We start from the raw sequence: 19,556 nt of genomic DNA on the forward strand, positions 1-19,556 counted from the left end.
AAACTGTAAAGTTCTCTCAAAATATAATATTACTCAGTAACTTTTGAAAATATTTTTAAATTTTATTTTATTTACAAGTAACACACACAGATTGTCATGATAAAAACAACAACAACAAAAAACTCAAACAATATGATGCGTGTACACGGCAAAGGGATTACCAGGCTCAGGATGGAGTAGACACCAGGATGCAGGAGCAGGGACATGCAAGTAAACATGATTAGTGATGAGACTGCTGGGCTGCTGGATCCGCCAACCCTGAGAGCACTGACAGCCAGACTTTCTGTTCACTTAAACCTATACATCTCCTGAACAGAAAATCAGTTCAAACCAGTTTAAATTGAAACTTGCAACATAATAAAGTACTAAATAATACCTGATTTAAAAAACACTTATCTTGTTCAGATTACATGATGTCCCCTTAACAAATATGAAGGTATCAATATAGTCCTACCTAACTTCCTTCATTACCTGCTAAGGTCAATCAATACTGAAGATTAACTCTACAATTATCTAAGTTAAACATATACATATATAAAACAGAATTTTAGCAGACTGGAGTTCTTTCTCATGGTTGAAGAAACAAATTCAGGATATGTACACACATTTGTATCTTAAAGCAAACTCATTTGCCATTTGCCATAAAAATGTTTGAAGCTCTGAGTAAACATATTAACCTGCACTAAAGGATTCTATAGTGTGACTAATTGAAATAAATCTTCCTTTGATCCAATGCAGCCCTCAAGACTTTTAAACTCTAACATATTAGGCTAGCATGCTTATAATTTAAAAGACAAATAATTTTTCCCATCCAAAGAATATCTAACATGCCAGACTACACAGCTATTTCTCAAATTCCTCACCTCCTGAATCTCTAGGAGCCTAATTTTCCCTTCCTCTTTCTTCCCATCTTCCCCTAATAACTGATTCTCTCTGTTCCCCTTCTAACCAGGGTAGCAATAAAATGTATCCAAACCAGGGCATGTCTGAGAGTGAAAGGGGGAGCGGTTAATAATTAAGCCAGAAAAACAGGTATAAAAAAAAAAAACTAGATGTATGTTAACCCAACTTACGACTATTATTCTAAGTAGAAAGAAAACTCTACCAAGAAAGAGATGGGAAATCGCATATTTGATAAGCCGAATTAGGAGGTACACACTTGGGCCTACCCCACTCCTGATCTCCCCTCTCTGAACCATGTACAGGAAAGAGAAGCTGCCCCAGTGCCCCAGTGTTTTTCTCCTCTCTGGGATGCAAAGTCCAGGTCAGTAGTCTTTGGGTAATATCTTCACGCGAATTCCTTGGGGGCCACTGGAAATAGCTTAAGGGCTTGTTTGTTCTGTCGTAAACAGAAGCTATCCTTTACAAAAAGAGGCACCAAGAACCGTCAATTAAATAGGTATTAGCAAAGTCAACTTCCAACTTCAGAGGCTCATGCTCATCCAAAACATTCATTAAGTATGGTTTACTGTGCTGGGTGCTGCAAAGGTCAAAGTGCACAGACCACATCCTCTCTGAATTTATAGTCCAAGAAGGAAAATGACAGGAGACACTCACCCATCAAATAGGGGATTTAAACATTCAGGCCAAGGAGGAAGAGCAGAGCTGGATTTGGAACAGAGCAGAAAGCAAACCAATTAAAGGGAAAGCTGATAAAGCGACCCCAAAGCACTGGTTTGGGGAGGTAGCAAGGAGCCAGCAATCCATGTGAAGGGAAGTGAGCAGAAATGGGAATTACAGAGACCCATTTAAGGTCCCTTTTCATGGCTTGGTTCAGGTTCACCTGAGTTTAGGACCAAAGCATCCTTAACCGTGATGTGACCTTGGGTTCCCCATCCAGCAGCATCTCACCCTCACTTTTCATTCACCTGTGAGCTCCCTCAATCCTGGGGCTTTTGTGTTGGTCACTGGAGTATAAATGGCACCCAAAAAAAACAGGTGCTCAATTAACACCTATTTGTAACTGTACTAAAATACTCATAACATAAAATTTACCATCTTAACCATTTTTAGGTGCATCGCTCAGTATTGTTAAGTACATTCACAATGTTCTACAATCATGTCCACCTTCTTTCTTCAGAACTATTTTCCATCTTATAAAACTGAAACTTTGTATCCATTAAATAACACCTCATTCCTCCTTCCCTCAGCTCCTGGCAACCACCCTTTCTCCTTCTGTCTCTAGGAATTTGACTACTCCAGGTACCTCATATAAGTGGAACTATACAATACTTGTCTTTTTGTGACTGGCTTATTTCACTTTGCATAATATCCGCAAGATTCATCTATGTTGTCACATGTCAGAATTTCCTTCCTTTTTTAGGCTAAATAATATTCCGTTGTGTGTGTGTGTGTGTGTGTGTGTATACACACGTGTGTGTGTGTGTGTGTGTGTGTGTATATATATATACACCACACAGTTTTTCTATAATATATACCTTTTGAATTAATAAAGTAGTTATAGATCAAAGACTAGAATCCAGTCTCCTCAAATTTGAGAGAATTTCAAGTCTCTTCCTTGGACTGTAATATTTTAAATTTCTTACAGAAACAAAGATGGACTGGCAATTAAAAATAAATAAATAAAAATCAGGTCAGAAAATGCTCCCCTAGGGCTCTTCCACTTCCTCCCACTCCAGGAGAACACATGACTCGATAACTTACCTGGCCTGTGTGAGCTGAGATTTCCCTGGCAAAACCACCTTGCTTTTTATCAGCTTACATTTTAATGCTTCCATTTCAATGCAGGACTAAATTCTATTTCAATGAAGGCCTCTGAAGGCCTCTTGATCTAGAAAGAGAAAGCCATTACAGAGAGAATAAACATTGCTATATCTTTTCAAATCCTGACTTTCGAGAAGCATAGAAGTTTTAAAAAGTGTGTGTGTGTGTGTGTGTGTGTGTGCGCGCACACGCACGTGTGTGGAGGGGCTCTGGCAACCAGTGTCTTGGCAAGGGCAACCTCCCAAGATGGTCAGGTGAGCACAGGGAGGCCCTGATGAGAGCTACAGTGTACATTCTGACAGTTTTCCAGGTACTGCTGCTGTACCTGCAGGGGCTTCCCCTTTCCTTCCTCGCTCCATCTTGAGATTCTGAACAGACATCAAACATACATAATCACAGGTGATTTTCATAACGAACACCATTTTTTCTTCCTACTTCTTGACAGTTTGATCTAATTATCTTAATAAAGCTAAATATAATGACTTGTTTTAAAAGTATTCCTTTTGTCAACTCTTCCTGTCAATATGGCCCCATTTTCCCAACCAAGTTAATAGGTCAGAACTGCTTTGGTTAATTTCTATCATATGATGTCCCGATAAGGGTTAAATTATACCTCAATTCAGAAATGATGCCTTAGAAAATTGGAAAACCTGGGCAGAGGAATGACCCACAACGCTAAAAATACCATAAATGTTATCTAACCCAAGAAAACTGAATGAATGCAAAAAATGTGAGTAGAATGCATTGCCATGAAAATCGATTAAAATCATTTCATATTAGTTTTTAATCACTAATAAACGGTCAGGAAATCAGACTAGGCAACTTAAAAGGAGCAGAACTCACTCCTCACGTTTCCTTGGATCCCTGTGGTGTACTGCTAGGCAAATATCTACTATATCTACTACATGTGGATTTATAGATGGATGTTTACGCGACTATGAGAAATAATCCAAGATTGCTGTTTTTTTCCTTAAGGTAATTCAGTAATTTTTTAAAAAAATACAAATTCAACCAGAAAGTGAGTCAACATACCATGAATCCACAAATACGTAAGTACTTTACCATGTATGTGAACTTACAAAACATAAAATCTAGTCAAGAAGATCAGTAAGAAAAAATAAGTACCCAAAGTGTTTGAAGAAAATACTTTTATATCTCCTCATTCATGCTCAGATGTGTTTCATCTTTGAAAACATGGGAGATAAAAGATCTTCCTTTAATGTCACTGCTGTAGGAACTTCAACAGCTCACGTAAGCACAGACACACAAATTCTATGGTTAGTACTGGTTATCACAAGATAATGCCAGGCCCTGCTTTGTCCCCTTAAAAAAGAAAACTAGAAAATGGTTAGAGCATAAATTCAGTCTTTTAGCCAAAATTCATATTTTGCTTACTGTCTTAAGACACACAGATTAAAGAAGAACATCCTAATGATATTCGGGCAGCAAATCCCAAAGACAGCTCAACTTGCAACTGCCTCTCATAAGACCCTCACCGGGATAACTACAACTGATGGCAATCAGACCCACCAAACACTGTGTCCAAAGTCGATGCCTTAGTCAGTGGACTAACAAGGCTGACTCAGCTGGGAACGTTACAGACCTAGCTAGCTGTGTGCTCTAATTGTACTCAATGCAAATACATTTCTTTAGAAATTGTTCTTCACAATCTGAAGACTTGATTGAATTCTTAATATTTCATTCACAGCTCAGCTAAGAAGATCTTTCTGAAATAGCAGAGCATGGATGGCTGGAAAAGTTGCCATGGCAACGGCCCCTCCTTCAGCTTTTAACAATTAAGAAACTTAGCAGAGTTTCTACACTTTTCACACTCAACAGAATTTGAGGTAGACAACCCTATTATACAACACAATTTAAAGGTCCTTGAAGCAATGAGGGGGGAAAAAACCTATGTTTGCTTTAAGGAGATTTAACTTTGGATGCTAACAAGCTTCAGTCAATTCAGCCTACGCAGAAAAAAATCCCCCAAAAGTTAACATTTACAGCAAAGCTTTTTTACTATTTTTAGTATCTTTGGTTTGAAATATTTAATAAATATTTATTTTTAAAAGTACACTTGCATTTTTCATATATTTTTATATCCACATTGTTATTTTTAATATTATAAAATCAACTTCCAGGAATGGAAGCGCAATATATAATATAAACTTTACATTTAACACAGCCTACAGGAAATAACAGTTTGTGTTATAACCAAGCCTCAAGACTAAACGTTCAGAAACCAATTAGGCCTGAAGTCAGGAGTCACTTGTAAATAAAAAGATTTTAAAGACAAAGCTGACAGATATTTTTAAGTGCATTAGCCCTTAAGGAATTGGAAAATAAACTTTTTTTTTTTGTTTCCTATGTTATCCTTAAAATTCATGGCTGCAGATTATAGTCTCACTACAAAATGTGGGCTTATTAAAATAGCATTTGAAGCCAGTACAAAATAGCCAAAATATCCCAAAGCAAAAATCTTTCAGAATAAAAGTTATTAACTTCTCTGAACACCTAAAGCCAGTGATTTCTGTGGCAATCTTTTTGACATGATAATACCTCATTACTGCCTGATTTGCTATTATTTCCCCCAACGGAGAACCCTGCTAGCCCTAAAGAGTACTGCACTGTATCCATTTACTCATTTAAGTATACTGTTTTGAGAATTTTCCGAGAACTTTGTGACACTTCTGAGATAGCTGAACACTGTGAGGCCTTGTAAACTTCAGCCTGGGAATCTAAGCAGCCCAAGAAGCTTCTGGAGCACAGGCAAGAGTTCAAATTCCACAGGGTTTAAAATCAGGCTTAGTTTTTCTCTTTTCTTAAAAAAATTAGAACTGCCAGAGCCACTAGCCTTCTTTTCTTACTCAGCATCATTTATTAATTCTTCTGATAAGGAGAGAAAAGCTCACCACCACAGTACAGTCTTTTAGCTCCCTAAAATTTATCAAAATGTCATTATAATTAATCAAGTTCTATACCCTTCTTCAAACGGTAGCCCCCCACAAAAGTATTGATAAAGTACCAATATTAGGAGGCATTCTATCTAACACAACATGGAGGGTGCCTCCATTATTTTATAAAGATAGACAGATTGACTGGTTGACTAGCTATTTTATTAGAGCCTGTCATCGACAGCTTGGCCTGGCTACTGAAGATTCTAGTATAAAATTCCTCAGTGAGAGACCTGAGGTGGGATGAACTTTTCAAATAACAATGCACAGACAGGTTTCCAGTAGTCTGGCCAACAGCAGACTCTTTCTCTAAATGCCACAGAGGGAAAGCACAGAGGAATCAATCCTAAGTTAGCTGCTAGAGGCCTGCTTCCCTTCTGACCCAGCACATCTATTTCTTAAAGCACCCACAAGCTTCATGAGGCTAGGGCTGTGCCTGTGTCACCTGCTGCTGCTCCCAGGCACCGAAAGCCTTGCCAGACACACATGAGGCACTCAATAAATACAGTGATGACCCACATCCAGTTGGTACCCAAGAAATATCATGGGCCATAAGTGCAACCTCTACTGGGGAGCATCCAGGCCATGACCTGTCTTCACTTGAGTATTCCTATCCAGAGCTATGGCAGACCTAGTTCTATCTCTCAGGAGAGAAATTAAAAGAAGAAATAGAAGGGAAAAAAGTTGGTGTAAACCATTCTATTTTCAAATATTTCACCCATAAATTAAATTCCTTGAGGGGCAAGTCCTTGTCAACTGATTGCCTTGGTGCTCCCTGTGGACATTTCCAACATGTCCGCGGTTGACAAACACTAATCATTCCTCTTTGGGTTTTCTCCTTCAACATCATGCCTTTGAGCTGCATGAAAAAACCATTTCTACATTCATAAAACTGCATAATGTAACACCTACCTGGTGAATGACCGTCTTTTTATATCTTGCCTATCTCCTAAATCAAAGTAGATAGATATCTCACACCCTGACATCACAGAATTCCTACTGGCTGTCAGAATCTCCTATCAACCTGCAGGTATTTTCTTTTTAAGGCGGTCAAAATAGGCCTCAGGAAGTACCTGGGAAGCCGCTCTCATTCCTCTTAGCATCCTTAAGGCCAAAATATGCTGCTGTGGGAGTAAGAGTTATAACAGCATGACACGTACAGATATTCACAGAGTTGCCAAACTTATAGAGAATGTTCAGTTACACTTGAATTTCAAATAATGAATACTTTTTAATACAGTTGAGCCTTGAACACAGGTGTGAACTGCGTAGGTCCATGTATACGTTGATTTTTTTTTCAATAAATACTGTAAATGTATTTTCTCTTCTTTATAATTTTAACATTTTCTTTTCTCTAGCTTACTTTATTGTAAGAATACCATATAGAATACACATAACATGTAAAATCTGTATTAATCGATGCTTTATGTTATCAGTAAGGCTTCTGGTCAACAGCTGGCTAGTAGTCAAATTTGGGGGGAGTTGAAAGTTATACGCAGATTTTTGAGCGTGCAGGAAGTCAGTGCTCCAAACTCTGGCATTGTTCAAGGATCAACTGTATAAGTACATCACAAATGGTGCATGCAACATACTTAAAAAGTGTTTATCTTAAATTCCATTTTAACTGGGCATCCTGTATTTTATCTGGCAACCTTATCAGGGGTTGTAATCTGTTAGTGAAGAGGCAAGGAGGGCAGTGAGGCTACAGATTGTGATGGGGGCGGGACTTGGACAACAAAACTAAATGAGCTTAAAAACTTAGAATGATGCTAAAAAGTTTGTGCGGGAGGAGGGCAGAGGAGGATAAGCTTGAGAACAATTGACTGAAAGTCACCTTGAAAGGCCACTGGTATGAAACAGCCTCCCATGGCCCGAAGATGCAATTTTAAAACATTACTTTAACAGTGATGAACTCAGAAAAGAAAGGGAATATTTACAGCAAACAGTCTACCTTCTAGGCACCTTGCTAGTCTCTTAATACCATATGCCTGATGGCTTACGACACCTCTAGAAGTGGCTCCAACCTGGAAGACTACCAGAGAAAGTACCAAGGCACAGCCCAGGATGTACTCAGTGGTTAAGTGTGGGCTAGAAGCCAGCTTGTCTGCATTAAAACTCCAGCTCTTTTTCTCACACTCTTCAGGGGGAGCACACGACTGAAAAAGCACCATGCTTTCTAGATATTTGTTAGATGCTGTCTTAGGAAAGCCAAAAGCTGGGATCTTTATCCTCTTTTGTTCTACAACATTTCTGCAAAAGAATGACCAGAATTTATTGCTAATTAAGGGAAAAAAAAATATTTTACCCACATCCCAGGAGGTAGGCTTTCCTTTTTCCCAAAGAAGGCCAACAAAAAACGCCTTCCATAGGCAAAGATTTGGAGGCATCTGGCAATAGTCATACACCAGAACCAGCACCCTAAGAACTCAGGTGACTACTGTTTTTATAAAAGGTGTAAGCCTGAGAGTAGGAAAGTAGGAAGCTCTTGGCTATACCTGAAGGCTCCTACTCATCCCTACTTAATGACAACCCATGGCGGCAAATAATAATAATAGCTAACATTTACTTGGGTTCACTATGTGCCAGATGTCATTCTTAAGACTTTGCATTAATTCAATTAATTCGTGCAGCATGCCTAGCAGGCAGGTACTACCATCTCTCACTGTACAGATGAAGAAATGGAGGCAGAGAGATTAAGGAACTTCAAGGTCACATAGCTGTTAATGGTAGGTGATGCTAGTCTAGAACTACATATCTTGAGGTAATGATGGAATGTCTCAATTTGATGTCACAATCTTAACACGCTATAAATTGTCCTGAACTGGCACATTGAGTTTATAGTTCTGTCGAGGAACTGAAGATGAAATGCCATGTTCCATTACGCATTTTGGGTGGCATGCACATGGACATATGTCAGGCTGACCCAAGCCATAATTACACTAGAATCAGTGAATCATCATATCATGGGGTTGAAGGAGAACTTAGAGGTTACGTGAACTGAATCATAGAACTATGCCAGATAACCACAGTTTCCTACTATTTGTAAAGGGCTTAAACACTCGACGGGTGGTAAATAAGGATGGATGGTGATGGTTCACCGTGATACTTAAATTTTCAATCTCCTTTTCCATCTTACTTTCATCTTTTGAATTTTAAAAGCAATGCAACCACCATGCTTACAAGTTTTATACATTAAGTACATTCTTAATTTATCTAAATAAAATATTTTAAAGTGGTTTGGTTGTTTTTACCTATACTGGACTGTTCTTGGTTTCATAACCTTAATTTTTTTTTAAATTTTTTCTGGCGGTCCAAAAGAAATATATCTGTAATTTACTACTCGTAATTATGTACTTCTCCATACAAAATATGGCAAAGAGCTAAACCTTTTGGGAAAACATGCCCTATGAAAGGTTTTTATGGTCCTCAATGTCCTTGAAAAAGACCATAATGAGGCTTTCTATATAAAAGAGAGTCATATGAGACTCCCAGTTTCTGAAATGCTCAAATTCTATCTACCATAATATCACTAATTCATTGTATGACTTTGAACAAGTTACCTCTCTGGGTCTTGATGCTAAACACAGAATGTGTCTCATTTGTAAAATAAGAGGGTTGGATTAGATCATAGTTTTCCAACTGGGATGCCCTGGCACAGCTGAGGCAAGATTCTGATGCCCCTTGGCCCTCAGGCAGCTGGATGAGCCCACCCACAATGGAGGCCCCGGATCTGTCACCTCCAGCCAAGAGCAGCCATGTGTTTCCCTGCAGTGAGATGTGCAAACCTTTACAATGTGTGCCATGATGTGAACATGGCTGGGAACACTGGATTAGATGACCTCCAGCTCCATACTAGTTACATTTTGTAACTCTATAATTTTAAGTCATCATTTGCAATGTAGAGCATGATGCTTTATAATTAGGATGCTTTCAACAAATTTGTTACAATGGCTCAAACTGCAAGAAATCAGTTTCACTGTAAGAAATCAGCATTCCTGTAAAAATTAAGTAAATAATACAGTGATATTTACCAGCATTCCACCAATTGGAAATTTCTATCAGTGAATTATCCATGCTCAGAATGTCAAGGCACACTGTAAGATCCTAAAGTGTTATATAAAAGAAAGTAATCTATATTTAGCATAGTTTTAATAAAAACAATATTATAGTATATTCTAACTTTTATAGGTAATTACTATATACTATGGTAACCTCGCTATTAATCACTCTAAAATTGTGCTGAAGAATTATAATGACACTTACTCCTAATTCCCCATGTGCCCGCCACCTCCATCATTTAGACAAAACAATCACTCTTTTCAGATAACTAAAATATTTGGAGTCACTGCAAAGTACCTGTTTAAGAAGCCAGAGAAAACAGGGTTTAAACACCTTCAATATCTATAGTGTTTTATCTTCAAAGTAAAGCAAAATAAACATAGGGCAGGAAAAAAGCCCACATTTCCAATCCCCACCTCCAGAAATCGGGTTTAATCTAACAGGTTGGAAAGCTCTAGGCAACTCATTACCAGAAAGATGTAAACAAGCAGGAGGGAGCTGGAAGACCAAAAACAGTAATGACTAAGGAACTAGAAGGGCTGGCATATAAGGAACAAGTTAAAAAAAGAATCTCCTTTGCTTAGCTAAGAGGGCACAAGGGACATACATCTAACTATATACACACCGGGGATCAAGAAGAACAAAGAAAAATAGTTATTCAGTATTGCTAATGATCACGAAGAAAGAAAAAGAGGGAAGAAAGAATTTTGAGAGGAATATGGGGAGGAAAAGGGATAAGCTACCCTGAGTAAGGCGGCTTCTGACTCACTTTAAAGACTGGCCTTCTGCTCAAGTTACTGCTCACACCTTAAACCAGCCTTGAAAATAAGCATTGAGCAAACAAACCGGGGATGAAAATACTCCAGGATATTTACATAATGAGAAATGGACCCAGGTTTGGTGTTTTATTTTTGTTCGAATCTTAACACTGACAGCCACTCAGCCAACTGTTGTCATGGAGTTTTGAAACAAAATATAAGGATGGCTACAAGTGAGATTTTTTTTTTCCCCAGCTGAAAAAAGTTTTATTGTTTCAATTTGGTCAAAGGCATGGGAGAGGGCTCCAGGGTGGTTAGAAGGCTGCCTAATGATTGCAGGGAGAAGCTCAGGCACAAAGCCAACACCACAGGGATACAGAGGGGCCCCTCAAAAGACTGGGCTCCAAAGGCTGCTAGTCATGCTTGAGGCCAGTCTGCGGAGGTTAGTCAGGTGATCGCCCATCTTCTTGATGAGTTTCACCTCCTCGTCTAGGAAGTGGCTCTTCAGGAAATCACAGAAATGCGGGGGTCTGTGCATGCAGAACCCAGGGCCTGCATGCAGATCCAAAAGGGCCTGGTTCGGGTTCTTCTCCATGATCATGGCGGCTTCCATGGCATCTTGAGTTTTACCCTCTACTCCTCTTGGGAAGGCTTCTGCAGGTCCTAGAGGAGGCTGTGGCCACCATGCTGGCTTTGCATCTTCAAGAGATGCTCTCAGCGCTCTGGTGTTGCTCTTCAGCCAACTCAAAGAAGTGGCCCACACCTTCCAGAGCCACATCGTCGTGGTCAAAATAGAAGAAAAGAGAGGAGTGAGTGCAGGAGGCCAGCAGATGCGGGTTAACCCGGTGGAATAATTCTGACGGATTTAAGAGCTCATGGTTGTTCTGCAATAAGGAGTTAAGCTCAAAATAACGTTGTTGGCTGGTCTCAGAGGCCAAGGATGGCTGAGAAGGTTTCGAAGGCTGTGACTGGAAAAGAGGCTGGAGGGTGGTCGGTGGCTGGAAGAAAGGGCGTCCCAGGGTCTGTTCTGTCCAAACACTTTTGAAGCAAGAGACAGCTCCAGGGGACCGCTGAGGGCACTGCCAGCATTTTTTTTTTTTTAATAACTACTCATATGCTAAACTCAAACCACTCTTAACACAGCAAATTTGAAAGATACAGAATATTATAAATAAGAAAATAAAAAATTCCCATAAGCCCATCACCAGAGATAATTACTGATAACATTTTGCTTTTCTTCCTTTCTCATATTTTAATATGGCTATTGCATATTGAGTAGGAAGGATGAGTGGTTCATTATGACATTTGAAATTATCTCCTTTTCAACCTAGCTTTTACTTGATTTTAAAACAACTCGCTGCATAAAGGTTTCACGCATTAAGTTTGAATTGTGGTAGTATTTGCACGAATCACTGGGGGAAACAAATGGCTGCTCTTGGCTAGAAGTCGTGTGGCCTCCACCCCAGGCTCTGGCCAGTTACCCTGGGCTCCACCCAGCTGTCCTGAGAGCCAGGGGGCATCAGAATCTTGACGCAGCTATGCGAGGGCATCCCAGTGGGTAGACTGTAATCTAACTCAACTCTCTCATTTTACAGATGAGTACAGTAAAACCCAGAGAGGTAAAGTCGCTTGTTCAGCATCACACAGTGAATTACAATTTGAACACTTCAGAAACTGCAGTCCAGTATTACTTATCTTTTACATAGAATGCCTCATGATGGTCTTATAGGATATTAAGGGTCATAAATCCCCTTTATAAGAGATGTTTTCCCCAATGGGTTATCTCTTTGCCATATTTTATATGGAGAAGTATATGATTAAGAGTAGTTAATTATAGCTATTCCTCTTTGGACAATCCAAGGCCAAAAGGTTATTTAAAACAACAACAAGTCTACGGCCATGCTACCCTGAACAAGCCTGATCTCAGAAGCTAAGCAGGGTTGGGCCTGGTTAGTACTTGGATGGGAGACCACCTAGGAGGACCAGGTGCTGTAGGTGTAAAAAATAAAAAAATAAAGGACTGTAAGCTGACAAAGTCCTCACAATCTGTAAGGTCAACCAAGGGTTGCGAGAAAAAAACAACAAAACTAAGATTAAAACTAGGTTTATGAAACTAAAATTAGAGATTATTTTAATTTAATAAATCACACCAGTTTTTATATAGTAATATTCCCAATATAAATAAAATCCAAACCATTTTTAAATTTATTTAAAATTTATTTTAAATTACATTTCTGTCTAGAATGAGTATCAGAGCATATCCTAATGAACATTGAATATTGTATTTTTGAAGTCTTTCCTAATATGATGACAGAACAATGAATATTTGTTTTTGGTGTGCATTTTTTTTTTATCTTAGTGATCATTACTAGTCATTTGTAATTTTTCAGTAAAAGGGATAATTTTAAGTATTCAAGTTGAGCAATCACTGATAGTTTCTTGCTTTCAGGCTTAAAAATATATCCTCTTTCAGAGATCAAATATGTTTTTAGTTTAGGGCTTTAAAAATATATATTTAAGTCCAATACATATAAATATTTTGGTGTATGACCCGAGGCAAGGATCTAAATAGGTTTTTTAAAAATACAACTCACAACCTCCTTTACCAGATAATCTGTACCTTTTGCCAGTGACTTATATAATTGTTATTCTATGCACTGAAAAGTTTTATGAGGTGCTATTTTGTTTGAGTGTATATTTTTATACTCACATCATCCTCTTTTATTATCATAACTTTATAATATGTTTTAATGTCCAGTAGTACAAGTGGCTGCCTCATTCCTTTTCCAAACTAAAAAAGATATATATACTGTATGTGTAGAGTGGGGGTTGGGATGCTGACCCCTGCACAGTCAAAAATCCGGGTATAACCTTTGACTCCTCAAAAACTTAACCACAGTTGACCCTCGGTATCTGCAGGGAATTGTTCCAGGATCCCCACAAAACAAAATCCACGAATGTTCATATCCCTTATGTAAAATGGCTAGAACCATGCATATGGTCAGTCCTCTGCATCCACTGATTCCCAACCATGACTCCAAAATACTGTTTTCCACCAGTGGTTAGTTCAATCCACGGATTTGAAACCCAGGGATTAGGAGGCCCAAAGGTATATTTATTGAAAAAAAATGTACATATAAGTGGACCTGCGCAATTAAAACCCATGTTTTTCAAGGGTCAACCGTATATATGTGTATGCACCTATATGCTCATATACTCTCCCTGATGAACTATACAATCAGCTGAAAAATAGACTTTTTATTAAATTGATTTTTGAAGACTACATGCAAAGATCCTTTAACATCTTAGTTTTCTCTGGTTACTTAGCATGAATTATTGCACTCCTGTTCCAAACATTCAATGCCCTTTTACAAATGTACCCTACTGATGTGTCCCAAATATGTTGATTCCCAGGTCGTTTGAGACCCAATTAAAATCAGGGGGTTTTAAAACCCAACGAATCTAACTCCATCTGGAAGATTAGAGCTCCCACTTGAATAGCCCGCAGGGCTGCCATGGAGGCCCTGGGATTTGACAGAGCAGAGGCACACAGGGTTAACGTTAGGTTTAGCATGAGGGCGAGAGTTAGGGCGAGGGTTGAGATTAGTGTTTGGTACTAGGTTAGGGTTACGATTAGAGTTAAGGTTAGGGTTAGAATTAGGTTTAGTGGAGGATTTTACTGGAGGCCAAAGGGAGCCAGTGAAGGGCATTTAGGTGGGAGAGTGCCATGATAGTATTTGTTTTAGGAGGACAGAGATAACCAGCAGAGTGGATGGCTAGTTAGTGTTAAAGCCCCCAACAGAGGCAGGGAGAATGGTTAGAAGTCTCCTGTGGTACCTGTCCAGACAAATAATGACAAGGGCCATGGCAATGAAAAACAAAGAATGATTCCAGTGGTATTTGTGATATTGCATTTTTGTCTCTATTGCTACAGAGGGTGCATTCGAACACTCCAGAGGCAGAAATAATGAGGCTCAGGAACCTGTCATAGTCTCACTCCCCACAGGTCAACAGCACACCTTCCCTCTCCCCTATGAGGGTAACACTTGCTCAACCAATATTTACTGAGCACCTGCTATGAGTCAGGCACCACGCCAACTGCTGAAAGAAATCCTGGACGGGACAGCATCAAAAATCAGCAGGGGCCATGGAGAATGAATATGACTGACATCCAAAAGCAGAGCCAAGTATTAGGACCTAGAGTCACCCGACATCAGCAAAAGACTGTTGTATGGAGCCAGCACCTTCCCCGGGACAGCCGCCTCTCTCCTTCGGGTAAGTGGCCAGGCCCCCAGGTCCCCCTGCAGATCCAGGTGCCCTGTGAACACCCTTTCAGCCTTCCTCTAGGCTCCAGACAGCAGTATCACCATCTCTGTTTTACAGATGGAACAACGGAGGCAGAGAGCGAATCAGGTATCCTGACCACTGGTGCATAGAGGGCCAATACACAGAACCCGATTTTGGGTCCCTGGGTTGACCTTTCATCTTTTTGATGTGCCCCAAGTACTTATGAAGGCCCTTAAAATTTCTCAGAAGGAGAGAAAAGGGAAAGGCCTGTTTTCCACTTTTTTGCTGTTTAATTCTTTCCCTGTGATGGAGGTGGGGTTTCCACAGCTCTTGGCACGATCTACGTGCTGTTAGCAGGAGACCGACCCCTTGGTGCTCCTGAAGTCTAGAAGACCTTCCTCTCTCTTCCGCCACATTGAAAAGAGACTAGAGACATCTGCTCCGTCTTTTTAAACTTCAAGAAAGGGAGGGAAGAAATGTCTGCAACTGTAAAATATGTGGTCATGCCATTTATTGGTCATATGTTTTATAGCAAGAAAGAAACATTGTTATATGATAACAGGGTAGTTTTAGCAACTGCTTTAAGGAGATCAGCTCTATATATCAGGCATGCAAACTTGTAATTTTTTCTTTTGTCTACATAAGATAATTTTTGACACTTTATTTTCTACAAAACTTAAAGTTTACATTCCCTTGAAAGACTCCTATGTTTAAATCCAGAATCACGAATAATAAGTACATATTAACTGAATTCTAACTTCCTCAGACCCATAACAAAAATAAGTACGAAGTCACTCTGGGGAGGCCTACGGGGCCAAATCACTGGGAAATAACTACAAGGCAAAGAAGCGCCTACCACTGCCTGGCAGCCACGTCCCGAAGCCATGACTGTCTCTAAAATTTGATGCTGAACAAACTTCAGGACAAATGCTCAGATTGGACAAGCCTCACCTTCATCCTCTCTGGGACTTACTTTCTTCATCTGTGAAACAAGGTCAACAATGCCCACCCCGCAGGGTTACTGGAAGGACTAAGTCTGATAATGTGTGGAAAATGCTGTGTAAATTATAAAGAGCTATGCAAACATCCTAGACCAGAGGTCCCCAAACCCCGGGCTGTGGACCTGTACCTATCCGTGGCCTGTTAGGAACGGGCCGACAACAAGAGGTGAGCAGCGCAAAGCTTCATTTTTATTTGCAGCCGCTCCCCAGCACTAACATCACCGCCTCGGCTCCACCTCAGATCATTGGGCATTCGATTCTCATAGGAGCACGGGTCTCTGGTACCAAAAGGTTGGGGACCGCTGTCCTAGACCCTTTCCTCTGGAGGCCTGTGACCTATGACTGCCCCTTTTAGTTACTTAAGCTAGTAGTCTTATTATAATTTTATATATGGAGAAACTGAGGCCCAAGTATGGAATTTTTCCAGGGGAAAAATCCAACAAATCAAAGGAAAGCTCCCAGAAATCATTAAATACCTGGGAATCCAGTTCCAGTAAGATGTGGTCTTAGACAAGTCCTCTGACCCTTCCAAGCACCAGTTTCTCAACTGTCCTAGTTCAACAATCCTGCCTGGAGGGCAGACCAAGAGAGGAAGTTTTTGTTCCCTGAGAGCTTCCTAGAAGGCAGATTGGAGGAACTGGGCCAGTCTTCGAGCCCCAGGGCAAGAATCTTTTCCCTGGGCCCGTGCTGGGCTGCCAGTTTCAGCTCACAGAAAATGGCAGCCCAACAGGGATGGGGAGGATAGGATGGGGGCAGCCTCACCACAGTGAAAAAGGGGGCTCTGATGAGAAACTTGTCCAGTGACCTACGCCGACCAGTCCAGCGCTGTAGGAATCCAGGCCTACCAGCATAACCAAACACAGCTGGGAGGCCGGCTTTGAAGGAGTGGAAAGGGTTGCAGCAATGCCAGGGCAGGTGGCTTTCCCTGGTGAGGGACAGAAGCTTCTCTAGGGTGATCAAGACAGTGCCATCTCCTGTCCTAACTGGCATCGCACACTGACCAGAAGCCTCACCTCTTCTTGCCTCCAGATTGGCCAAAGATGAGACAGAATTCTCTGGGCAAGGGAACAGGCAGCCATGAACACTTGGGAGCACTTGAGTAGAGACTGAAATCATTACTGGGATTTGCATGACGACGGGAGAGAGGGCAGGGTTTCCAATTATTTCTCTGGAACAGGCCGAAGCACAGAGTACAGTTTTATATTATTGTGACTTAATTCCTCCAGTATCCCCAAAGCTCATATGGAAATGCAGGTGACCTGTTAAATAACGGCCAAAGTCTTGTCTCACTCAAACTCTGGTTCCATAAAAAACAGTAATTGTTGGAAACTCCTCAAACCTCACATCTTTTCAAGATTGAGCAGTAAGCCACACAAAAATAAGAACCACTCACTTAAGTGCACAAATGACACTACATTAAGTCCCATTAAACAACCCAATGAAGTCTGCAGTATTTATTAGGTGTGACCACAGCAGTGCACTGACTTCCATGGGAAAGGAGGAAGAAAGGGAGGAATGATTTTTCTATAATACTCGAGCTGGCTGATAACAGGCTGGTTCATTATTCCCAGCCACCCTACAATCATTAACCGGGCGGTGCTGGGAGTAAGACGAAGAAACCCAGTTCCCGGCCCAAGGAGACTTCCTGATGCTGCCCTCAAAACAGCAACATTTGGGAAGCCATAACTTCTACATCTGAAACCAGAAGAGCTGGAATATCTAACTGAAATTAGTTCTGACTGGTTTTCATTAAATCTTTTTAGCCAGTTGTCAGTATGCTTCAGAGGGGGAAAAAAAATTGATCACATGCTCAACAGATGTGGGCCGGAATCAAAGCGAGCGGAGTGGAGCTGCACAGACAGCGAGCAGCAGCTCCCCCAAACAAAAGGTCAGCCATTTATAATGACATCCCCAGAGTGATGTATGTGCACATTAGAAAGTTAAATTTCATGAAAAAAAAAAAGTCCAATAAAGCCATCAATTTTATTTTTGGTTCATCTGGCTGCAATTTCTGCCTACAGTCATTTCTCTCTAGGAAAACAGCAGCGGGCAGAGGCACCTGGATTCACTTTGGGTCCCTGGTCTGTGAACTATGACATTCCACACATAGTTTCCCAATGCAAGTACTGAAATGCCTGCTCCCTACCTCTTAGCTCACTGTCTGTAGAACATGCCTTGTCCTTTGATGTGAAAGAAAAATCTCCACTTTACAACATGACCCTGCACTGGGCTGCTTTTCTGAAAGAACCTAAAACGCAAGCACCATTTTGGCCACCCTGAGTGTCTGTCGCAACAACTTTAGAGTGTCTACTTTAAAGTTATAAACACTGAGTTTACGTCCACGAAGTCCTGTTACCCTGTGGAGTATTTTAAGGAAAGAGAAATCATTAGCAGAATTCCCTGCAATTATCCTTGAAAAAAAGCTCACCTCTTTTTTTCCGACGGATTCTTGATCCAAACAGTTAAGAATTTCCCCATCCTTCTTAAGTGCCAGGGAAATTTGTTACTAAATACACGTTTAAATCAACATTTTATAACGTTGCTGCTGTTTTCAGTGAGTCTCCTCCCCTTCCTACCAGACACTCTGGGCTATAATAACTGTCCCACAGTCACCTCCTACTGAATAATTACAATAGTGGGCCAATTAAACTAATCAGCTTTCCACATATTTTTATCCGGCTTACAGATGTAAATCTCCCCAGAATGCTGAGAATGAAAGGCACCTCTCCAATAGCACCTAGGACTCCAAGTGTTACTCCTGGAAGAGGCCCAATCCACCAAGGAGAAGCTTAACTCATAACCAAAATTAATAAGTAATGTTTTCAGACGTGATAGGCATGTAGATTCACCATACAGTCTTCCTTCTTCTTCAAGGAAATCTAAGGGATCACCCGTTATTATTGCTGAACTACTTCTACACTTCAAAACCCAAACTTCATGTTAGTATAGTTTAGCTTGAACAGCAAAACACCACCAAACCTTTTAAAAAGAGATTACAGAGAATAACAATGCTATCTAGTATGGAATTTTAGCTGCTCAGAAATCCATTGTATACATTTTTTGAAGAAGAAAAAGATATTTAAAAGATTTCAAATTCAAAGGTTCCTCACTGTAGTGTAAGCCGTTTACTATGAAGCAACTAAAATAACTCCTTAGAGAAATTTTTCCTGATGAATTAGAATCTTCTGGCTCCGAAAGAGAGGACTCATTTCCATTCAAATGCCAAGTGACAAGCAGCAAAAAGGAAAAATTCCACCCCCTGGCAAAAGGCAGCAAGCAGGTGAGAAACAGGCTTCATTTGTGTAAAACTAATCCAGAAATAGACATATACATCCTCTTCCTAGAGAAAGCTACCACCTGAGGGATGTTACTTCTGGTGGAGGCGATCAGTACATATATAGTTTTCCTTATCTTATACATCCTGAACTCTCTAAATATCCAATTAGATAGCTTAATAATTATTTTAAATACAGATCATAGATCCGTAAGCTATTTCCCCTACCTTGGTAGTCTAGACAGTTCTCCAAAAAGGTTTGTATCATACAAATGAGAATAAGTGCCTTCTGAGGAAATCGCTTTAGTGGCCTCCTTCGATATCATTCCAGCATAATAATAGCACTCAGAGAGCGTTCCTCAATGAGGCCAAGAGCCACTATCAATTAAGGAAACAAAAAAGGAAAGAACTAATGACCTTTCGATACCTTCTTTTGCCAAAGTACCCAAAACTATGTCTTTGGTGAATAAAAACAAAAATAATATACAGCTTTCCCTTC

General features: G+C 40.2%; 1 protein-coding gene and 1 pseudogene across 1 annotated transcript in view; one reads left to right on the top strand and one right to left on the bottom strand.

The window, feature by feature from the left end:
* The window catches only part of SDC2 (syndecan 2), a 104,990-nt gene that overhangs the window by 60,179 nt on the left and 25,255 nt on the right, over window positions 1–19,556 (bottom strand). The window lies entirely within an intron of this gene.
* Window positions 12,385–12,493, top strand: LOC112483636 (annotated as a pseudogene).

The sequence above is a fragment of the Pteropus alecto genome, unplaced genomic scaffold, assembly GCF_000325575.1.
Source record: "Pteropus alecto unplaced genomic scaffold, ASM32557v1 scaffold164, whole genome shotgun sequence".
Taxonomy (NCBI): Eukaryota; Metazoa; Chordata; class Mammalia; order Chiroptera; family Pteropodidae; genus Pteropus; species Pteropus alecto.